This window comes from Cervus elaphus, chromosome 20, assembly GCF_910594005.1.
Source record: "Cervus elaphus chromosome 20, mCerEla1.1, whole genome shotgun sequence".
Taxonomy (NCBI): Eukaryota; Metazoa; Chordata; class Mammalia; order Artiodactyla; family Cervidae; genus Cervus; species Cervus elaphus.
The window spans coordinates 71,644,623-71,657,098 of NC_057834.1; positions in this window are offsets into that span (position 1 = coordinate 71,644,623).

Here is a 12,476-nt window from a genome sequence, read left to right on the forward strand (position 1 = left end):
GCATGCGGTGGCATCTCGGAGCCAGTGGAGAAGCGGCATCCATCCAGGGGTCCTCGGTGGTCCAGCGGGCCTCTCCTTCCGTGGGTTTCCCTAGGGTTCTTTGCCGCCCCTGCTGCGGATTCTGCCACTGCAAGGGTGATTTCAGGATGCCAGGACTCAGTGACAGGCTGCAGCCTCACAACTTTATTTTTTAACTTTTCATTTAAATTTGAAGGATTTTACAGTTTGACTGAAGCATAGTTGATGTACAATGTTGTATTGGTTTCAGGTGTAGAGTGCCGTGATTCAGTTACATTCAGCTTGTTGGTTTTTTGTTGCTCAGTGTTTCTGACTCTTGGCAACTCCATGGACTGTATGTAGCCTGCCAGGCTCCTCTGCCCGTGGGATTTTCCAGGCAAGAATAGTGGAGTGGGTTGACATTTCCTTTTCCAGGGGCTCTTCCCCACCCAGGGTTAAAAACCCTGGTCTCCTGCATTGCAGGCGGATTGTTTTCTGACTGAGCCCCCAGGGAGGGCCTATTGTATATTACATACAGTTTTAGATTCTTTTCCCTTATAGGTTATTACAAAATATTGAGAATAGTTCCCTAAGCTATACAATAGATCCTTGTTGGTTATCTGTTTTGTATATGTGAAGCAAAAGTCACTCAGTTGTGTCCGACTCTTTGCAACCCCATGGACTGTAGCCCACCAGACTCCTCTGTTCATGGGATTTTCCAGGAAAGAACACTAGAGTGGGCTGCCATTTCCTTCCCCAGGGGATCTTCCCGATCCAAGAGTTGAACCTGGGTCTCCTGTCTTGGAGGCAGATTCTTTACTGTCTGAGCCACCAATAGTGGTGTGTATATTTTAAACCCAGTTTTGGAGTTCCAGCTGAGAGCTGTCCATGGGCTCTGGACTCTTATATGTGGCTGCCTTCTGGGTATATTCATTCTGCATCCCACAGGAACTTCTTCCCGAGCTCCTCCCACACTTGCTTCTTCCTCTGCCATCAAGCACAGTGAACGGCCCCATCACTAACCCTCACCATCCCCCACGTGCAGATAGTCACCAGTTCCTGCCTCTGTAACATCTTTCCACTCCATGGATGAGCCTCAGTTCAGGCCTGCATCTCCATCCTACAGCAGCTCCCACAGGGTTCTTCCTGTGAGTTTGCTTCCAGTTTGCTCTCCTTGAACCACCCTCCACATAGCAGCTAAAGCACTTTCACAGCGTGAATAGGAGGCATAACTCCCCTACTTAAAGCTCTTCAGAGCCTGCCAGTTGCTTTGGGAATTTAGCCTAAACTCATTCAGTGTAAAGCACCATTCCTAAGTTGAGCTTGGTGTATTATTCTAGTGGTCTGGGACTTGGCTCTTGTGGGAACTTCACTCCAGGCCTATGCATTCTCTGATAGGAATAGGGGATGGAAGAGGGGAAGTTGTTAAATGAACATTGCTATCTCTCCCAACAACCCCACTCCACCATATTTCTGAATTCAAAACATCCCAGCAGAGTCCAAGATGCTGTTTCTAATGATAGCACATTTGAGTAACCCACTGACAAATCGATAAGAAAATAACCTGTACGGGAAAAGAATATGAAAAAGAATATATATATATATATAGGCTTACCAGGTGGTGCTAGTGATAAAGAATCAGCCTGCCAATGCAGGAGATATAAGAGCTGTGGGTTCAATCCCTAGCTCGGGAAGATCCCTGGGAGGAGGGCATGACAACCCACTCAACTATTCTTGCCTAGAGAATCCCATGGGCAGAGGAGCCTGGCAGGCTACAGTCCATAGGGTCACAGAGAGTCAGACATGACTGAAGCTGCTTACACACACAGGAACATACATAAACACACACACAGATCACTTTGCTGTACTCCTGAAACTAACACAGCATTGTAAATCAACTGTACTTCAATAAAAAAAAAAATACTTTACTGAAGTGAAAAAAAAAGGAAAAAAGAAAAGTACAAACAGCTTAAGCCAACCATGGTAGACAACCAGGATAACCAGGGAAGTGATCTGGAGCCTTTACTGCTCTTCCAGACCAGAGCCAACTCTCTCCTGCTGGGCCCTCACTGGACCTTGCCTGTAACTCTCTTATGACATTTCATGTGATGTGGCATCTATTTATTTATTTGTCATTTGGTTTATCTCTTGTTTTAAACAGTCAGCACCCTGAGTTCAGGGAAGATGCATCTGCGTGCATCTTCCATGAATCTTCTGTGTGGTGCATATCTTCTATGTCTAGAGCTGAGGAGGATCTCAGTATATGAAGAGCCAGTTGTTTAATCATAATATTACATATTTTCCTCAGTAACCAGGAACATTTACTAAAATAGCTTTCTAAAAATATCTCCCTATATTAGAAAGATTATGTCCCTAATAAGTAACCTGTACCTAGAAATCAATAATAAAAAGACAAATTCCCTAAGAGAAAAGTTGACCAAAGATGATAGATAATTTAGAAAACAATTTACAAAAGAAACAATATCAATGGCCATGAAAATGGCAGAACTTGATCTCCATGTAAACAATGAAAGTTGCTGTTTCTAAGAGGTGGGAAAAACAGGAACTCTCTTGCACTGTTGGTGGGAGTATAAATTTATAGAACCCTTCCTGAAAGCAATTAAGCAATAATAATTCAAAATTTAGAATTTACAGGATCTTTGACCCAATAGTCCCAGGACTCTGTCCTCTAGGAATAATTGGATACGAGTACAAAGTTTATGTGCAAGAATATTAATCGCAGCATTAATAATAAAACAGTTAAAAATGAAAATAAGTCAATCTTTTGTCATAGTGATTTAGCTAAATAAATCATGGTAACAGCCATATAATGGAATACTATGCAATTGTTAGAAGAGAAGCAATCTCTATGTCTTTGTATTTCTATTGTTGTTCAGTTGCTAAGTCGTGTGAACCCATAGACTGCAGTATGCCAGGCTTCTCTGTCCTTCACTGTCTCCTGGAATTTGCTCAAACTCATGTCCACTGAGTCAGTGATGCCATCCAACGATCTCATCCTTTATTGCCCCCTTCTCCTGCCCTCAATCTTTCCCAGCATCAAGGTCTTTTCTGATAAGTAAGCTCTTCACTTCAGGTGGCCAAAGTGCTGGAGTTTCAGCTTCAGTTTCATCCTTCCGATGAATATTCAGGATTGATTTCCTTTAGGATTGACTAGTTTGATCTCCTTACTGTCCAAGGGACTCTCAAGAGTCTTCTCCAGCAACAAGGTTCGAAAGCATCAATTCTTTGGCACTCAGCCTTCTTTATGGTCCAACTCTCACATCCCTACATGATATTTTTATTAATATAAGGAAAAATGCCTGAAATATATCAAGTAAAAGAGACAGATTATAAAGATTTTTATCCATCTACCTATCCACCCTTCCTTTCATCCAGCAAGAAAATAGAAAAGAGTATTATGAAACCATTAACAGTGATTATCGCTGGATCAAGTTGGACTTTTTAGTGACTTTCATACTTTATTTTGATCTTGAGCTGCTATAGCTCAGTTGGTAAAGAATCTGCCTGCAATGCAGAAGACCCGGGTTTGATCTTTGGGTCAGGAAAATCTCCTGAAGAAGGGAATGGCTACTCACTCTAGAGTTCTTGCCTGGAAAACTCCATGGATAGAGGAGCCCAGTGGGCTACAGTCCATGGGGTCACAAGAGTCAGACACAATTGAGTGACTAACACTTTCACTTTTTCATATTTTATTTCATATTTTGAAAAATTTACAATGAATAGTGTGATGTATTATTCTTGTAATAGCAAAAACAATAAATTTGCCAAAATGGGAGAAAGTTTTTCTTTCTGTTGATTAAAAGAGCAATATGAGAGATTTATCTTTGCTGGCATTTGGGGAACATGTTGCCATGTGGGATAATTTCTCATCATGAGGCATCTTGGCTTGGTAGATTAGCCCCTGGTGGCAGAACTTCACAGCATATGGAAATTGACCTGCATTTTCGACTCCAGCTTTCACTAACTCCCAAGAAATACAAGATAACATTTTCATAGTCCATTCCTACACCAACAAAGGGGAACAAATTACATTTAATTTCCAACTATTGATGGATAAGAATTGTTTGGGTAAATACAACATACAAATAATAAACATCTTATCCATGCATTTTACCTCTTCTACCTACACTCTTCTCAATCATTCTTTTGTACTCATTATCAAGACAAAATGAAGTGATTTCCAATTTCTCTTTTGCACCCCATGTGCTCTTGGCTTGACTTGTTCTTAGAGAACTCTTGCCAATTACTATTGATCACTAATTTCTTTTCTACCCAATCACCAAAGGTTAACTAATACAACAGTACAATTTTCCTTGGCATTGATGGCATGCTCATCTAAATATGTCTCCTGGAACTTCATCCTTCTCCCTTCTTAAGAAGCTATAAGTGCTTTGCCCTTCAGTCCACCATGTTGATGTCTTTATGTTGATAAGACTTGATAAACTGGAAGTGGCATCTCTGGATGCCCTGGTAAGATGATACATGTGTTCTAGAGTGTTGGAAATAAACCTTACAGAGATTCCAGAGGTCAGCTATATGGTAAAGTTTTTAGGCTCCAGTATTCTGGACTATGCTGAACATTCTCCCCAAAGCAAAGGACCAGTTAATACATCTGCACCTCTTTACAACTATCAAACAGTCACAGATCTTGGGAAGTCCTTCAGGTACTGGAAGCAATATATATTGCACTTGTGATAACTGCTTCATCCCATTTTTCAGAGGACTTTCACATGACTAGCAATTTTGATTTGGTCCCAGCGAAAGAGGGGGCTCTGCAGCAGGTCTGGGCTGCAGTATAAGGTGTCCTGCCACTGGGGCCACATGAACTGGAAAACCCCACAGTGCTGGAGGTACCTGCAGTAAAGGAGAGCACTGTGCAATGTCTCTGACAGGCTGCGTTAGGGGAGATGCAGTGCAGATCTCTATGTTCCAGAGCAAGGACATGCTATCTGTTGCAAGAAATAATGCACTTTTTAAATGGAAGCCCTTGGCAGGGTACTGAACCTGGGAAGAGGCTGAACATCTTGCCAGAAGTCATCGAGTACATGTGAATCCAGAGCTACCTTTCAGAGACGGAGGGCTGTCATTCACACAAGTCATAATGCTGGAGAGGCCCAGCACAATATATCCTACAGAGGTCATGGTGCAGCTAGGAGTGGGCCTGAGCAGGTCCAGGTCCAGAGGGCATGAATACGCTAACTGACTGAGTTGAACAGACTCGCATATCACCTACTTATGTTGAACTGACACTTCCCTATAACCTCATACCAATGGCCAGGAGTTTCCTGTGACCAGTTGGCAAAGGAGGGGAAAAAATCCAGGCCTGACTCATGGAGAGCTGACTGGATCTGTTGGTGTGAGCTGAAGACAGACTGTGCTGCATCACAATTCCACTCTGGGGAGTCTGAAGAGAGTAGGAGGGCAGGAGAAAATCCTCCCTGTGGGCAGAGCTGCAGGCAGCGTAGCAGTCATCCCGTTTGTGAAGAGAGACACGTGGCTTTAGTCCTGAGCTGTGGCACGTGGTTTGGCTGCTGGGTCAGGGGTCTGGATGCAACAAGACTGGAAGATTGGGCATGAGGTGATGTGGGAGAGGAGCACCCAAAGGGTCCCAAAGTGTAGGGATTATTATATCATATATGAATGCCCACTAGAGAGACTCTACTATAGAATCAGAGACTCAGCAACCAGCTGGACAGGATGACGTGACCTGCTCTCAGCCTTCCCAGTGCCAGTACATGGGCCTGTGAATGGAGTCACCAAGGTTACGGGCGTTAAAGATATGAGAACAGCGTGCAGATGCAGCGTGGTGGAGTAAACGACCCTGATCATCATGAGGAGGTAGGGTTGCTGCTGCATCCTGGGGATAAGGAGGAACAGTTTGGATATTCGGGGATTTATTGGAGGGAATACCTTGGTGCCAGGTTTTAGCTGGAGATGGGCAATTACTGTAACTACCACCTGATGAGAGCATGGCAACGAAGGGTTCAGATCCTTCACGGATTAAAGTTTGTGTCATTTCAGCAAACAAGCCACCTAGACTGGTAGAACTGCTGGTGGGGAGTGAGGGAAATGGTGGAGGGAGGAGAATTACTTCCAGAGGTCACCTCCAGCCAAGGGACCCGCTGCAGTGGTGGGGGAGCTGCTTTTCCTTCAGTGGCCTCATACCAGCCAATCTCTTTGGAAGACTGCCACCTGGTAACTACACTGTCTGCCCAGAGGTGCCTGGGAGTTTCCATTTCTTCAGCCCACCCCCCAACCCTTAGCCAGGGCTGACAGTTTATGAGCACAAAGTCCAGCTCCTGGCCTTGATGGGGACCAGATCATAAGTTGTATCTCATGAGACTTCTCCTGAAATCTCACAACCTGGGGTCCCTACCTCTCCAGGCCTGATTCCCTCACTCTGCTACAAGTTTCTTCCAGGGCCTGTCTTATTAAGCTACCAGCCCTGGAATCCTCCTCTCAGAGTCTGCTCTGAGTAGTCTCCCACCCTTATGTAGATAAACGAAGGTAATAATAGGTGGCATTCGGTGGGCATTTACCTTCTGCACAGCACTGTGGTGACAGCTCTTACATGACAGGGTCCACTGAATTCTCCAGAACCCCATCAGGTGCTGAATAAACTCTCAGCAGCAGAGTTTAGGGCTTAAGGGCACGGATCCTGAAGCTCCACTGTGCTGTGCAGTGCTTAATTGCTCAGTCGTATCTGACTCTTTGTGACCCTACGAACTGTAGCCCGCCAGGTTCCTCTGTCAGTGGGGATTCTCCAGGCAAGAATACTAGAGTGGATTGCCATTTCTTTCTCCAGGGACTCTTCCCAACTCAAGGACTGAACCCAGGTCTCCCGCATTGCAGGCGGATTCTTTACCATCTGAGTCACCAGGGAAGCCCAAGAATAGTGGAGTGGTTAGCCTCTTCCTTTTCCAAGGAATCTTCACAAACCATTAATTGAACTGGGTCTCCTGCATTGCAGGCAGATTCTTTATCAGCTGAGCTACTAGGGAAGCCTGGAGCCCCACTATCTGGGGTCAAATTCCAGTTCTGCTAGTGACTGGCTATGTGATCTTGGCAGGTTACTTGCCATCACCTGTAAAATGAGGATAATAATAGAGTCTATGTCACAGGCTATTTATGAAAATTTGATGAGTTTATGTAAAGCATTGGAATGCTTTGTAGATATTTGTTAAATGAACAGGTACTTCACACAAGGGGCAGTCGAGACTTAGGAAGATTAATTAACTTGCTCAAATTCACCCAGCTAAAGTGGCAAAGCCAAGACCTATAAGATTTCAAAAGTCAATCTCTTAGCTATGACACTGCGCCACCTCTGGTCAGGCCTACCACGCCTTCGTTTGGTTTGTGCATGTGTGCTAAGTTGCTTCAGTCATGGCCAACTCTTCAAAAGGCCCAATATTCTCTGAGGCCACTCCACCCATCCCTGGCAGGCCTTTGTTGGGAGACAACAGAAAGATCCTGGATCTCGCTGGGGCCACCCTGGGGCTGAGGCCAGCTCTGCATCACTGTATATTTTGTCTTGTCTTGTAGGGGCTGTGGTGGTGGTGGTTTAGTCTCTAAGTTGTATCTGACTCTTGCGACCCCCTGGACTGTACCCTGCTAGGCTCCTCTGGCCATAGGGTTTCCCAGGCGAGAATCTGGAGTGGGTTGACACGTCCTCCTCCAGGGGATCTTCCCAAACCAGAGATTGAACCTGCATCTCCTGTATTAGCAGGTGGATTCTTTACCACTGAGCCTCCTGGGAAGCCCACTTGAAGGGGCTGCTGTGTGTTAATTCTCAAGGGGATTTCTCCACAGACCTACATCTTCTTTATTTCATTGCTGCCCCCTGCCCCCACCCGACTTCCCCAAAAAGCAGAGAGAGACTTTCCTCCACTACTGAAGTGAGAGCTTATGAGGACTGTTTTTTTAAACTCAAAAATCTTTTTCTCTGTTTCCTCAATTGCCAAGGTTAATGAGCTAATAATTTAAAACACACGGAAACATATAAGAGGGGAGAGTAAGAACACTCTCACTGGTCCCCCACATGGCTTTCTGAGGCTGTTTCACCCACCCAGGCCTTGACTCACTGGGGCCATCACGGCCTCCTCTTGGACTCCAGGATGACACACCTGGCAGGCTTGGCGAATGTCCTTATAAGGCAGCTGCTGGGCCGCCCCAGAGGCTTCCCTGGCCTGCGTTTCACTCGGGTGATGAAGCAATGTCCTTGAATGGGAAGGGCGGGGGCCGCCTGCTCTCAACTCCCTGTAGCCCCACTCAGACGGCCCTACTTCCTCTTCTGATGGTTTGAATATGAGACATCTCATTACAGGAGAACCTTAAGAAGCAAGCCATTTATTTCCAGGCTATTCAGTGAGCACAACTTGTTGGGCAGCTGCTTCTATGCCATGCTCTTTAATCTCATGGGGTCACTATTTACAGGAAAGGTAAGAGAACCAGATGTGGTGCTGAGCTTCCAAGCTGTTGGGGATCCAACATAGTTTCATTATTTTTTCTTTTGAGGCCCTCAAGGTCCATGCAGGGTTCGGGACTTAGGAAAGGAGGTAACTTCTTTAGTTAGAAAAGACAAGGAAAATTGAATATCTAATGGAGAAAGAAATGGCAACCCACTCTAGTACTCTTGCCTGGAAAATCCCATGGATGGAGGAGTGTTGTAGGCTACAGTCCATGGGGTCACAAAGAGTCAGACACGACTGAGTGACTTCACTTTCACTTTCAATGTCATAGGTATGAAGCACAGGGTTTTACATGCATCACCTCATTTAATTCTCAAGGTGATCTGTGAAGTTGGTATTTGGGTATATAGTGGAATTTCCCTGAAATGTCTGCTCTGATCTATCTAGCTTCTCTCTAGAGCCCAGAATCAGCCAGGATGAGGTCCCTTGGGTTATTTATATTTTAACCTCAAAGGGTGTTTTCTGCTTTTCAACCTTAACATTACATATGGCTCAGATCAGTCCCAAAGGCCTCCTCCCAGCTCAGATACCCAAATAAGCTGCCCCCACCAAAGGCAAGTGCTCGACTCCCCAGCTTCCCACAGTCATCAGAAGCCCCGGAGCCCAGGAGACCTTGCGCACCTGCAACTCCACCTCTTTACCTTAGCCCATTGTGGGGGGAGGTGGAGGGTCCGCAGCCCCTTCTAGGGCTTCATCTCTGGCTCCCATTTCGCACCCCATGCCATCCCCTTCAGTTAGTCTGCTCCTATCTGAATTCTGATCTCAGTCCTAATGCCTTTTCTTCAGGGAGGCCTCCTCTGACCTCCTTCTCACCTTAAAGGGTGGCCCCATCCTTGCGTCCACTTCCCCTTGCCTTATTTCCCTCTCAGCAGTACCTGTCTGGCTTGCCCTTGTGTATTTTCTGGCCATCTCTCCAGCAGCATGATCACATCATTAAGTCAGGGATTCACATCAGTTTTGTTCACGGCCATGTGCACGGTGTCTAGGAAAGACCTGACATAGAACAGTCACCCAAAACATTTGTTGAATGAATGGACTGTTCTGCACAATCAGGAGAGAAGAATTTTGATTTTCCTGGTCTGAAAGGTAAGAGAAGAAGACCTTGAGATAAGAGGGGGGGTAGTGGGGGGAGGGAATGGGAGGAGAAACACAGACAGAATGAACTGAGAGAAGAGACAGGATGTAGTCTGAGACTGTTCTCTGCAGGTTACTCAGAAGTGTGGCAGCCTACACAGGCTGCTAGAAGACATGTGTGTTGAGGGACCATACAACATAAGTTTTCAGAACATGGGCTTTGCACAGACTCAAAATTTGAGTCTGGGCTTCACCATTTACTAGTTGTAAGGCTTTAAGCGAGGAATTCACCTCAAGGCCTCAGTTTCCCTGCCTGTTAAATGGGAGTAACAATATTATTGCATCACAGAGCAGTTGGAAGCCATAAATGAGATACACATGTCAAGCATGTAACACCGAGTCTGACTCCTGGCAAGTGCAGAAGAGAAGATAGCTGCAAATGCGCCTGCCATCACAGCCATGATTCTCCTGATCACAAGATTTGCCAGTGATTGCCTCTTCAATTTTCACTGACTCTCAGTTGATTACCATTTTCCAAAAAGCAACAAGTGGTTTGGTTTTTGTTCTTTTGCTGCCATCTGTAAGAGATTGGTGACTAGCTGGGAGTGTGCCGCGGGTGCTGAGAGGCCAGCATTGCTATTCTGCCTATGAAGCACCTTGCCCTCACGCAGCCCTGGGGATAAGTCTCTGCACTCAGCCGCCTTGAAGGTTTTGGGGAATATGGCCACAAGTGAGAAACCCAGGGTATCGCGGGCCCGTGAGCCCACGGGACAGGGCGCAGCCTCTCCAGCCTGGACATGTGCTGGCTCTGTGACCCCCGCGCCCCTCAACCACTCAGCCTCATGTTCTTCCTGTGGAAAACAGGACGGTGTTTCCTGCTGTCTGTTTCTACCAGGTTTGGATGACCATGACACGAAAGAGGTTATGACGAAGAGCTTTGGCAACCCTAAACTGCTATATAAATCCCCGACCGTCGTGATGTCATCAGCATTGTCTGCAGTGGGAGGGGGCCCGACTAGCTGACTGGGGATCCCCGGCTCCGTGGACATCTCGGTGTCACCCACACCCTATACCTCATAGACACACACCCTGTTCGCGGCGCCAGGATCAAATACCACTCAGAGATGTGTCCCCGGGGGGTTAGAATCCAGGCCCTCATTCCCAGGAGCACCACCAGTGCACCCCCGGTCAGGCTGGTGGGTGTCTGCCAGATGTATGAGGCAGGAAATTAGCACCAGCTCTGAATAAACATCTCTGCACTTTCGTAGGACTGGACTCATCGAAGTCCCACGGTCCCCCGCCCTGACGAGACAGACACGTTCCAGCCCTCCCCATCCCAGCCTCGACATTTCTGGGGAGCACTCACTCTTAGGTGGCAGCGCTGTCCAGGGCTCCACGATGCCTCCTGAGGCAGACAGGCAGGGACAGGATATAGTGGCGCCTGTGGCCTCGGCCCGTGGGCCAGACACCTGACCCAGCCCACAGAACCAAGTCACCTCTGAGAAGCAACTTTCCTTGCACTTGGCCAGAGCCGGGCCCCAGCTGCAGCAGGCAGGGTGCTTGCCTCAGGCCCTACGTGCATTTATGAGATAAATGTTAACTGCGTGACTGCTATGCACTATGTACTAGGTGCTAGGAATGCACCAGTGAACAGAGCTGACTTTGAATTTCCCTTCCCTTATGGAACTTCCATTCTAATGTGGGGATGATGGAGAACAGAAAAGAAATTATGAAGTGTGTTGTTGTTAAGTCGCTAAGATATGTCCAACTTTTTTGCGACCCTAGGCACCATAGCCCACCAGACTCCTATGTCCATGGAATTCTCCAGGCAAGAATACTGGAGAGAGTTGTCATTTCCTTCTTCAGGGTGAAGTGTGTTAGCAGATGACAAATGTTTTGGAAAACTGAGTGGGTAGGGAGGGTGAGGGTGTGTGCAGGGGGAGGGAGGAGCAGGTTCCATGCGGAGGTCTGGAGAAGGTACCACCTGATACAACCCCAAGGAAGTGAGCACCTGGGAGGGGAGCCGGGGAACATCCTCCAAAGGGGACAGCCAGTGCGAAGACCCTGAGGCCTTGGCCACCGCCTGATGTGCTCAAGGAATTAGGAGACCAGTGGCTGGAGTGGCTGGGGGAAAGTAGTGATTTGGGAAGTGAGCAGTGGTCAGGTGTGGAGAGCAAATCCTGGCAGGAGACAGCAGGAGAAAGCGGGTTCAAAATCAGCTGGTGGCAAAGTCTGGCTCTGGTTTGGGGGTCCTAGGAGTCTATATAATGTGGGCATGCCTTAAGAAAAGCTGTGAAATTGCAAATATGAAATTAGGCACAGAGTTTTGGAACTGCAAGAGAGGATCCCTGGAGCTTAGGTTCCTTAATTTCCCAAATGTGGAACAGTGGAGCTGAGGCCTATGCTTGGGGTGGTCCTAGGTCCCTCCCTCTCTTCTTTTTCTCTTTTTCCTTCATTAATGAGAAAAGATCCCATTTAAAAGTAGCCAATGTATGTAGACCTTTCCCAATTAAAAAACTCATAATAATTTTTCTTTAAAGTGCCAATTGTTATCTCTGTCTAGATGGAGACATTTGAGCAAGTTTGGATATGATAGGGAAACTTTGATAAATTTGTTTCGGAGGGATTAGTTGTAATGCAATCCTTTGCCTTTGGGAATAAATCAACCAAGAAGCATTTGTAGCACAATTGCCATATTCAGAATCCAACTCCTGGAGGCGTTTTCCGGTCTGGCTGTGAAATCAGCGCCTGTGCCTGTGGAAAGAGTGCTTGATGGTGCCATGACACTGCTTCTCCAGCCCTACACTCGATTACTTCTCTTCTTATTTAATGTGTTTTCCCTAGGGGCTTCCCTGATGGCTCAAGTGGTAAAGAATCTGCCTCCAATGCGGGAGACACAGGAGATGCCAGTTCGAT